At 34.0% G+C, this 12,349-nt stretch overlaps 1 pseudogene; it reads left to right on the forward strand.

Annotated features, from left to right (window-relative positions):
* LOC104750189 lies at positions 7,922 to 11,736 on the forward strand (annotated as a pseudogene).

The following is a 12,349-nucleotide window of genomic DNA, read 5'->3' on the forward strand; positions in this document are numbered from 1 at the left end:
CTCTCACTTTTTCTTTTAAAATTATAGATGTCCAAATAAAAGTTTTATCTTAAGAAAATTAGCTATTTTGTATATATTTTTACGAAAATTGCAAAAATGTTCATTTTTATTATATTTTTTTTATACATATATTCATTCCCTAAAATTTTATTAAATTTGCCTATAAAAATATGAGATTTATTTAAATATGTGTATATGCGTGTAAAATATTATAAGTACATTAGAAATACTTTATAAATACATTGTAAACTTTATAAATATCTTATAAAATACCTTAAAAGTTAAAACTCTATAAATACTTGGATCAAGTTCTCCAACTAATAACCATCTTGTATAAATATTATAGTTTTCAGATCTAAAAAAGTATTTTTGAAAATAGACAGTTGAATGAGACATTTTTTTGAAAATGACCTACCGACCAAAAATACAATTTTTAATTTGTCCAAATTACATAATTAAATCGAAAGTATGATCAAAAGGTTTAATTTGTTGAAATTGATAAAAGACTCATCCTATAAGTCAATGCTTGGGACCGAGTTCTATTATATAGGCATTTGTTTTTCAGAATAACTGAATATTTCGACATAAAATAAAATTTAGTTGTATATTAAAAAAAGTTTAAGGGTGAAAACCATAGGCACCTTTTGTTTACTAAGCTTTTTATTGTTGAAGGTGCGTTAAACATGGTAAACAAATTATTTTGTATAAAAAAGTGTAAAACATGTCTTTGTGAAAGGATGTGTGTAACTTGTGTTATGTGTTAATTAATCTACCTAAAAAAAATAAAAATTGAATTTTGATTCGGATTTGGGACATTTAAAATTTGATACGAACGTGGCTTTATCTAGAAAACAATCCCAAATTAAACCATTAGTCAACTGAAAATCCCAAATGTTCCGTTCAATTCGACGATTTGGATACATTGATAAAAACAAACAGTATAGAAATGAATCATTGAACACTTCTTTAATTTTTGTTGTTAGAATTATTCAACTCTCTTTATCTCTGTTTTTTTTTTTGTTTTTTCTTGTCTATCTCTAATAAAATTTCAACTTCTTGTTTAAGTTAGGATTCAATTTGTCACTCACTACTCCTGGATTCGGCATGATTGATTGTTATCAAAAGTTTGCATGTACCTAACACTTGAATGATAAAAATAACTAAATCACTCGAATTAACTTTTACCAAAATTGTAAAACATTAGTGAACAGTATGAATATGAATATTACTCAATAGATATAGGGAAAATGGCCAAAATCAACTCCAACTATTTGTCAAACGTTTTTTTCTAACGTATACTTTAATACCTTACAAATAACAACCGGAACCATATTAAAATTTAAATTTGTTCTCTCAATTATTGTCAATTTCAACATCTGCTCGAACAGTGTTAAGTTAGAGTTTAACGATGTTAATTAAGACGACCCGTGGCGTTTCACGTAATAGTAAGACTTATCCAAACCACGTTGTGTTGTGGCAAGAAACAAAGCATTTGGCAAAAAAGGGGTATCGTTTTTGTGTGTGTTGTGGGACTTCATTTTTGGTCATTTCTTGCAACAACATACCCAAAAATGACCAAAACGACATTATTTTGGTATGTCCCAGTGCTATATGGATGTCACAGGTAATATGAGTTAGCATCGTTAAACTCCAACTTAACACCATTCGAGCATATGTTGAAATTGACAACATTTCATATAGTTCAGGTTGTTATTTGCAAGGTATTGAAGTTTAGGTATGAAAAAGCGTTTGACTAATATTTGGCTGTTTTCCCAATAGACATTCATGGTGTTGAAGCATTGGTTAAGGACATTAACCTCGAAGACTAATTGAACCACAATTGGTTTAGGAGTAGTTAAGCGTGCTCAAGTGTTTGTACTAGAACAAGAAACATAGTTAAGGCTTACAAGACCTATCTTCATGTGGTCATTTTTAGAGATAGAAACCCCATTCGTGAATTTCTAAATTTCTGTAGTTCTCGACGAATATTGAATCTTGAAATTGTGAATTGCTGAAGTTCGTTATGGTCGAGACATATAATCAATCAATGATTTATCTTAATTAACTGGTAAACATGTGATGCCAACAATCTTTTCACGAAGAACATGATGTTAAGTTTTATCACAATATATTGCACCAGAGAGTGATCATCAGGCTCCAGTCCTCAACAGAGTGCGACATTTTCTCTTGATTAACGATTTTATAGAACCACCTAGAACTTCGTAGGACTGTCTATGATCGTTTAAAACTGCTAAAATACATTTAATAAAAATGCATAGTTCCAATTAATGCATATAACATAACATCTATCGTCTAGGCAGTCGTCTAGAATTTGCCTAAAACGATTTTGTTTACCCGCCTAGAATCTTGTAAAACCACTTAAGCTGGCCTGGTTTAAAAGGACCGAGTTTAGTTGCAGTTGTGGGAGTTTGCTGAAGTACACAATTGTGGATTTTATTGTTATTAAATAGTTTGAATAACTAATTTAGCAGTTAAAAACATGAGCAATATGAGCAAAGCTTATGACCGAGTTTAATGAGATTTTTTGAAAACGGTGTTAAGCCGAATGGGTTTTGACAGTAAGTAGATTACATGGATTATGTGGTGTATTCGTTTGGTTTCTTACCAAGTCTTTCTCAATGGTCAACCTAGGGGTTCCATTTTTCCTCAGCGGGGTTTACGTTAAAAGAATCCTTTGTCTTTGTATTTGTTTATCCTTTGTACTGAGTTATTGATTGCAAAAGGCTGAAAGAAAGCAAAAAATAATGGGTATCAAGTTAGCTCGTTGTTGGACATAATTTTAATCATATCAATTATAATAGATAAATTCTATTATATGATAAATTCTATAAATAAAGAATTCATATGAATTCTTCTAGAAGATGACGTTGATATGTGCCGTAATGAAGAACATCAAGCCAATACGAGCCGTAACGACAAATACCTAGTCAATATGGGTCTTAACGGTAACATCTAGTCAATATGGGCCGTAATGACAAACATCTAACCAATACGGGGCGTAACGATAAACATCTAACCAATACGGGCCGTAACTAGACCTCGGTACCGACTACAAAATGACATTTTCAAGAGAATATTCGAAGTTGATCTCATCAAAAGAATATTAGAAAATAATATTATATTGTAAAAGGAATATTGGAAAAACGGCCTTATCTCGTGAAGAGATGCTTATACGAACCAAAGTCCCACGGGGATTAGGGTTGGCAAGGTTTCTCTATAAAAAGAGAGCTGTGTTGTCTTGATACGATATGACAAGACGCACAACTCAAATCTAAAACGCGGCTAGGGTTTAGAGATTGACTAGATGTGCTAGATTCTTATACTTTGCAATCGATTTTTTGATTAATAAAAATACTATTCGACTATTTTTTTTTTTTTTTTCCGTCGACTCTATACGAATCGATAATTTTTGCCCAACCAATTGGCGCTAGAAGGAGGGGCTCTAGAGTAAGCTACGTGAGATGGCGGGAAACAGAGGTGATACGACTAACATCACCGTGAATGTTGCTGGTGAGCTTGAAGCCTTGACGACTAAGCTGAACGATGCTGTGCAGAAGCTTGCACATATTGAAGCAGATAAGACAAAGCTACGGGAGGAAAACGCTTCACTCGTAACAGCAGGAAGAGTGTTTACTGAAGCAAGCTATAGATTCCACGACATGCAAGTCAATATAATGTAGAATCTTAACATGATACATAGAGCTAATCTTCAAACACCCTCGATGGTTCATGAATTGTTGGAAACTCTGGGTCAGGAACATGATGAAACAAACGATGACACGAGGGATGCTTGTGAAAATCTCATTCCAGAAGAAAACATGAATAAACAAGGAGCAGGGAATACTGCAAGCTTGCCAGGAATCGAGCACAGACAATTCTCTCACTTGGAAGCAATGTAAGCGATGATCGAACGACTACCTGGTATAGCTCAACCAATCCGGAATAGTGACTTACAGTCCTATGCTAAAACGACCAAACCCGTTTTTGTTTTTAAATAATAAAGAAATAACCCAAACTATTTATTTAAATATCCAAAAACTCGAGTCACAAAATAAGCAGAATCATATACCAAGTGCTAGCAACTTAAATCATGGTTCTAACATTATAATTTCAATTCTAACAACCTAGTAGAAATCAAAGCATAACAATTAAGTCTCTAGAACTTCTTCCTCTTCATTGCCATGATCACACGGTCATACATTGCCTCTACCTGCACCAAAACAGAATGAGATGCATGAGTATTACCATAAAAACCTAGTGAGGCGATCCTCCCATCTACGAGCTATACACACAAGCAAATCAAGAGTACAATCATAAATAAGATATAACAAACCAGCCATTAAACAGAAAACCCAATAACACATTCACCACACCTACACATCATCACACAAAACAAGTCATACAACCTAATCGCTCAGATAAGCTCATGGTCACGCACTCACTTTAACAAAGGTGATTCACGAAAATAACTACAACCAGAAGAGAGTCTCTCCAATTGCTAGGAACAAACAAAATTGTTCCTACAACCAATCACATCAACAAACAAACATTGAAACCAAACTGCTAGAAAAAAAAAACAGAAAAGAACAATCTCACAGATGAAACCACGAAATTAAAACGAACCGTTAACTTTCCAATCCCTTTGGTGAAAAGCACTGTATAGACGTCCTGAAGCTTCCAACAAAATCTTGTAATGATCAGATCTTAGACGAACCCGAAATCAAGCCTCCAACACCCGTTGGTCTCAATTCGCGTCTAAGAGAACTGTCTCATGAAACGGTCAATTACTCATCGAGTTAAAATCCAAATCCACATTTGTAAAATGGAGAATGACGATAAAAGACTTGGGATTAACGCTACCAAATTTTGTTATCTTTGACAACGATGTTTTATGTCGAAACTGTTTCCTCCCAAACCCTAACGATTCTGCTCATTTTCCTTCTCTCTAACATGACCAAAGATCTCACTCTCTCTCTCTCTCTCTCTCTCTCTCTTACTCTTTGAGCAACCAACATCGACACTCCACCAAAAGAAAGGAGGCGACACTTCAAAAAACCTAGGACTTCTGGTTTAACTAAAATAAACATGAATTTAGTTAAACCGAAAATTAATTAAAATTCATTCTCTTGGTTTGGTTGATGGAAACCTAGGGCTCGTGTATATAAGGAGAACTTGGGGTTTGGTTAGCCATTTTTGTTCCCGAGAGAGAGGACAAAGAGAAGTCGTGGAGAAACCGTTTTGTGAGGTTTCTGTGGGTGTTTCTTGTGAGATCTGTCAGTGGAAATTGAGATATGAGGCAAGGGTCGTGGGAGAAGCTTGTTATGGTGTGTTTCTTGTCGTTTTGGTTCAGAATCTCTTTGTTAAGAGGTGAGTGTGTGACATGACTTATCTAATCATTTAGATGTGTGTTTTGTGTGTTTTTGGGTGATTGATTGCTTGTCGTGGTGGTTGTGGCCTGTTGAGATTGGATTCGACATCATGGAGCCGGGAGGAGACGGAGGAGATCTTGTTCGCCGATATTTCGTGCAAGGAGTGAGTCGGTCGACATAAGTGTGCAGAGTCGACGCGTGTGTTCAGAGTTGTTTGGTTTGGTTGCTTTTGTGAATTTTGTGTGTTTTGTATTCGCTTGTGTGTATATTCCAACAGATGAGATGATCACCTCACTAAGTATTTGTGATAATACTTACATATCTCAACTGTTGTTTGTGGTGCAGATATGTGATGTGGAATCATGACGATAAGGAGGAGGATGATCTAGGGTCTTGATTGTGTGTTGATGGTTATGTCTTGCTATGTTGTTGGAACCTTGAATAGAAATATGCTAGGTTGATGGATAGAAAGTTTAGGAATGTTTTTGTATTGATGATAGGTTGGAGATGGTTATGTTGTTGGTATGTTTTTACCATGCATATTGGTTGTTGTTGGTTTAATGATAATTTGTTGGATAGTTAGTTTAATTAAGTATTATGAGATATTTAATTATATTATTTTATTATTATTAAAAAACAGGTCGGGTTGTTTTAGAAGGCGGACTGCCTTGCTAGGTCCTCAAGATCTCTTATTTCTGTAACTACTTTCGTAAACTTTTTTCGATTTAAGCAACTTCGATTTAGACAACTAATCTTGAAATTTTGTTTGGTCGGAAAAAAAAACATGAGCGATTGCATAAGCTTTAGGATTGGTTGACCAGTAAATGCGATAACGGTAAATTCAACAATTACCAAAACAAAAGTAATATGTAACTGATGGGATGATCATCATAATCGCATTGCTACACATAGTTGAATATAATCATATGAAATACAACATATCTCTAATGATGATGTGAAAGTAAAATAGCAAGATAGCATTCCAAACTATTCTCTAGCTTATTACTATCCTTAAGACTTACTCTATTTCGGAAATAGCTAATCCTAGCTACCACTATACAGTCTATACTCTACTATTTTTAGACTAATAAATTACATAGATCGTGCGCTAGTGTTAGACTTAGATACATTTTCTTTATATATTGATCCTCAAGTGCTATTGTGGATAACCACCAATAACCATGCATTTGTAGTGTGATTAGGACATTGTGAATTACAAAAGTTGGGTACAAAACCAAAAGTGACCCAACGTATAACGTGCACGGTTGTATTTCATTATCGTCTTGTTTATTTTGTTAATTGCTTAGTCTTTTACTCATTGTGTAAGTAAAGACTTGTTCATAGAATGTGAGTTGGGACTTTATAAGCAAGAATCTCTCTTCTTCGCAAAGGGCGACGACAGGAGAGCTCCTTGGCGCCTTAAGAAGTTAGTAAATTTACTTTTCCTCATTACTTTATGTGATTTTGTTTTCCTATAGCAAAATTATTTGTTTGCGGTGAACGAATTGAGATGAAAAAACAATAGAGTTGATTTCTAGCAGTTGAATTACATTTTTGTGATATGCTTTCGTCCAATGTCCAACGTCAGTATCTCCTAATGGGATTTCACCATGAAAATTTTGAATTAAACAAAAAAAAAATTTCAAATAACTTGATTAGAGATCAGCATGTGTTGGGTGTTCTCTGAAAGAGTTTACTATAAATCTTATATTATAGATTTCTATATATGAAAACTATCCTAATAATGTAGATTCAATATAATTCAACCTTAAAATTAGTATGTACAGAAAAAGTGTACAAGCCTTGATCCATGTGAGAGTTTTCTTTCTCTTTTATTGGTTCCCTACCTAATTGTGCATCACCCATCGTAGCAGTTGAACTTAAATAACTTAAATAAGTTTGTTTCTATACTAGATTTGACTATGTAATTGATGAATGTTTTTAGGAAGTTAAATACGTTTGTTAGAAAGTTTAGAAATAATTTTTTTTTGCAAAATATTATGTTAAATTTTTGAAACAACTATGAATCTTATTATTTATATTTTCTAAGATTCACTTATCATAAAATTGTATTAGTATACAGTTAAATTATATGATTTGGTATTAACTGATTTGTTTTATTTACCTTTATAACCTAATTAAAAAAACCAAATTACATTTTTGAGGATAATTTAATAACGAAACATATTGCTTACAAAAACAGTACTTATTTTATAATAAGAGATTTATGAAACTTTAGTTATAATTTTTGCTAAAATGGTTACACAAGTTTAATAAGGTGAAATTCAGATAACTGAGGTTTACCTTATACTAAGGTTACAATTAATTAATTAATTAATTTTAACCTGATAATTAATTAATTGTAACCTTTTTTTTTTAACATCTCATTCATTCATTGATTCAGAATCTTGTACAAGAGTTGATAAATTAGAGATACACCAACACTGAGTAAATCAAAATACACATCCACAAATACATAACCAATCAATAAAAAAAACAATAGAGAAGTGAATTTCCACGACGCTTTGGAAACCGAAGCCCTACTCGCCAACAGATTAATAAATCTGTTTCTTTCCCTCTCTAGAATCAATCCCAAAGTTATGAGATCGTCGTTCTTGACTATCTTCTCATGGAAGAAACTCCACAGTCGTCTAATATTAGTGATGATACTCAATATCTTCTCTTGCATTAATTCTTCGTTTCTCCATAAGTTTGCTATGTCTGGATCCCAAATTCGCCGATCGATATGCCATAAATCTCTTTCAACTTTATTCTCAATCCCTTTCAGTAAACGGGACGATGGATATTGTTCTCATCAATATAATTAATTAATTGTAACCTTATTCAGTTAATATAACCTTATTAAACTAATAATTAATTAATTACAAATTGTTAATTTACACAAGTTTTTTAATCTATGTGAAACTCTACCTAATAACGCCATTAATAAATATAGTCGTATTTTCGATCAACATCATTACCAACTTTAGTTTGAATTTCACCTTTTTATTTGCATATTCAGTTTATTTGCATGTTCAGTTATTGCCTCTGTTAAAAGACCATACCCACGATCGATGCGTGTGATATAGATTCCTCATCAATAGTTTTTGTTTTCATTTCTTTTTCTCATCAATATAGTTGATTCGTACATTCACATTACTTGGCAGTATGGCCGAGACATTTGTGTCGTTTGGAGTACAAAAGCTTTGGGACTTATTGAACCGAGAATACGAGCAACTTCAGGGAGTTGATGATCACGTTACTGAGCTAAAAAATGATCTAAACTTTTTAAGCACTTTTCTAAAAGATGCAGATGCAAAGAAACATACAAGTGTGGCGATAAAAATTTGTATTAGAGAAATCAAGGAGATCATTTTTGATGCAGAGGATATAATTGAAACCTTTATTCTTAGACAAAAACTTGGAAAGGCAAGTGGCATCAAGACGAGAATCAGAAGACTCACTTGCATTGTTCCAAAGAGTAGAGAACTTGCGTATGATATTGGAGGCATAAGGAAGAAGATCTCCAAGGTGATTCAAGATATGAAGAGTTTCGGCATACAACAAATACTATCTGATGGCGGATATATGCAACCTCTTTCTTATCAACTAAGGGAGATGCAAGATACATTTCCTAGGGACTGCGAAGACAATCTTGTAGGGTTGGGTGAAAATTTTCAGAAACTGGTTGGTTATTTGGTGAAAGATGACAATATACAAGTGGTTTCCATGACTGGGATGGGTGGTGTTGGTAAAACCACTCTTGCTAGACAAGTTTTTAATCACGAGATGGTAAAACAACAGTTCGATGGACTCGCATGGGTGTGTGTTTCACAAGAGCCTTTACTGGAGCATGTGTGGCAAACAATCTTGCTGAATCTCAAATCCGGTGAAAATGTAGAGAAAATTATGAAGATGACAAAATCGAAACTACGAGATGAACTCTATCTATTGTTGGAAAGATTTAAATCGTTGATTGTCCTTGATGATATATCGAAAGAAGAAGATTGGGACTTAATCAAGCAAGCATTTCCACCGAACAAAGGTGACCTCTTATCTTACATATAAAATAATTTATTTAATAAAAAGGAGATACAAGGTCTAGCTCTTAATGTTTTGGATAATGTAAGAAATATTAAATATTTCACAGGTTGGAAGGTGCTACTTACTTATCGAAAAGAAAGTTTCGCATTACGTGAAGATAAAGCATATATCAACTTTGAAGTAGAATGCCTAAGCCCTGAAAACAGTTGGACGCTTTTTCAAAATATTGCATTTTCTAGAGCAGATGCATCCGGTAAGCTTTCAATAAATTTTTGTTTTTATGTTGATCATAATCCGATCAATTTTATGATAATCATAATATTTCTCAACTCTAATGAAACCAAGTACTATAATATATCGTTAACACATCCAATTGTACCATCTTGGTATTATGACCCAGAGATAAAATATTATTTCATGTTTTTGTTGTGCAGAATTTATGGAAGATGGGGTAATAAAAGAGATGGCTAAGAAAATTATCATTCCTTGTGGAGGCTTGCCTTTGGCTGTCAAAGTGTTGGGAAGTTTGTTAGCTGCAAAATACACATTGCATGAGTGGAAAGGAGTATGCGAGAGCATTGAATCTGATATCGTGGGAAGAACCAATTTCAATGAAGATAAAAACAATTTGGTTTACCATTTACTGTCTCTGAGCTTTGAAGAGTTACCAAGTTATTTGAAACATTGCTTACTCTACCTAGTCAATGTACCCGACGGTTTCGTTATGGAGGTTGAGGAAACATCATATTATTGGGCTGCTGAAGAATAATTAATCTGAGGTGTTATGATGAAGCGAGCATTCTAGATATTGCACAATGCTATGTAGAAGAGTTGGTGAGAAAAAATATGGTTACTGCCGAGAGAAACAACGACACTTCGAGATTTAAATCATTTTACATAAATGCCATGATGAAAGAAGTTTGTTTTTCGAAAGCTGAAGAAGAGAACTTACTACAAAGAGTTGGTCGTCCTATGTCAACAACAACATGCTCTCAGTCTCCTTGTAAATCTCGAAGACTTGTTATATGTCAACCCACTACATTAAATGACGTTGAGTCAGAGATAAAGAATCCAAACCTTCGGTCTTTCATGGTTTTCTATAGTTGGGGAAATGGTTGGATGCCATCAGGTTTAAATTTTTCGAGATTACAGCTGATGAGAGTGTTAAATCTCTCAGGAACCAAGTTCAAAGAAGGGAAGTTACCCTCTAGCATTGGAAAGCTCATCCACTTGAGATACTTAAACTTAGAGAATGCTGAGGTATCTCATCTACCTTCTTCTCTACAAAATCTTAAGTTGCTTATCTATTTAAATATTGGTGTTTCTTCACGTTGTCGAATCAACGTGCCCAACTGCTTGATGTGGATGCCAAAATTGAGATACCTTGTATTACCATATAAAATGCTTGGAACTACAATGTTGGAATTGAGTAATCTAGTAAACTTGGAGTTTTTGAGGAACTTCTCCACTAAGGCTACTAGTGTTGGAGATCTCCATTGTATGAAGAGGCTTCGGTTACTCGTTTTGGTATATTTCGGTGGGTGTAGTATGGAAACCTTATCTGCAAATCTTGGTTCATTGAGAAACCTTGAAACCCTTATGGTACTGGATGTGAAAGATAATTCCAGTAAGTGTCATTCAGGAGCATTTATTCTGAAATGCTTTTCTCTCTACAGTTTGCACTTGAGTATACATACGCCAAGGTTACCTAATGAAGAAAACTTTTCTTCTCACCTTAAAAGAGTAGATTTAAATCGTTGTTTTTTGGAGGAGGATCAGATGTCAGTTTTAGAGAAATGCCCTCACTTAGAGTACCTCCACCTTGGAACCAGAGCCTTATCTGGGAGACGAATGGTTTGTCTGGCGGGTGGGTTTTCTCAGTTACTGGAGCTTCATTTGGATGAACAGAACAAGTTGGAAGAGTGGATAGTAGAAGAAGGATCCATGCCTCTTCTTCATACTCTAAGGATTCATCGATGTGAAATGTTAAAGGCGCTTCCTGATGGGTAAAGGTATATCACTTCCTTAAAGATTTTACGTATTGTATATATGGGAAGGGGATGGACAGATAGACTGTCCAAAGGGGGAGAAGATTATTACAAAGTCCAGCATATACCTCACGTTCGGTTCATAGAGGAATCATGAAGAATGCTTTCGGCAATTACCGAGTACCGAGTACATACCTATTATAAGATTATTTTCTGGTACGAAATATCATCCCAAGAGAGGGGATATATATATATATTTTTTTTTTTTCATGTTTGTTGTGTAATCAGACTCTTGATTTGTGCTAAAGTACCTAAGGGAAAAAAAAAATTGTGGTTTGTATATATAAACATTGGAACAGTCGATTTCAACATTTTTATTCATTTCACTCATTCCGAATTATAACTGTATCAAGAGCTTAACTCCGTTCACCAGATATTATTATTATTATTTTTTCATATCTCCTTCACGTGCACCCAGAAACGTGAAATTATATACGAAAAAATTACGAACTTCCATATGAGACAGCCATAGGTGGCAGTAGTAAGTTAGTAACACAAAGCAGCAAGAAACACTAATGTTTTAGTACTAACATTTTACACTAGGTGAATAAGCAGCAAGAGCTATGTGTTGATTGGAAACTGCATTCTTATCTATTCATCAAGTGGGCAACATGGTTTTCTTCTATTTAGAGTCAACTCAATCTGTACAAGTGGGTAACACATACCGAGTCATGAAGATGTTTGTAATTTGATGTTCTCTTTCTTCCTATAATTGACCAAAGTTATAATGTGCATAGATTTTATTTTACTTTCGTCTTATTTCATTTTGTCAATTTCTTAGTAGTTCGCACGATCTCATTTTATTCATCTCTAAGTAATCGCTTATTCACAGAACATAACCTGAGAGACTTAATTACTAAAGAGCAA

The sequence above is a fragment of the Camelina sativa genome, chromosome 16, assembly GCF_000633955.1.
Source record: "Camelina sativa cultivar DH55 chromosome 16, Cs, whole genome shotgun sequence".
Lineage (NCBI taxonomy): Eukaryota > Viridiplantae > Streptophyta > Magnoliopsida > Brassicales > Brassicaceae > Camelina > Camelina sativa.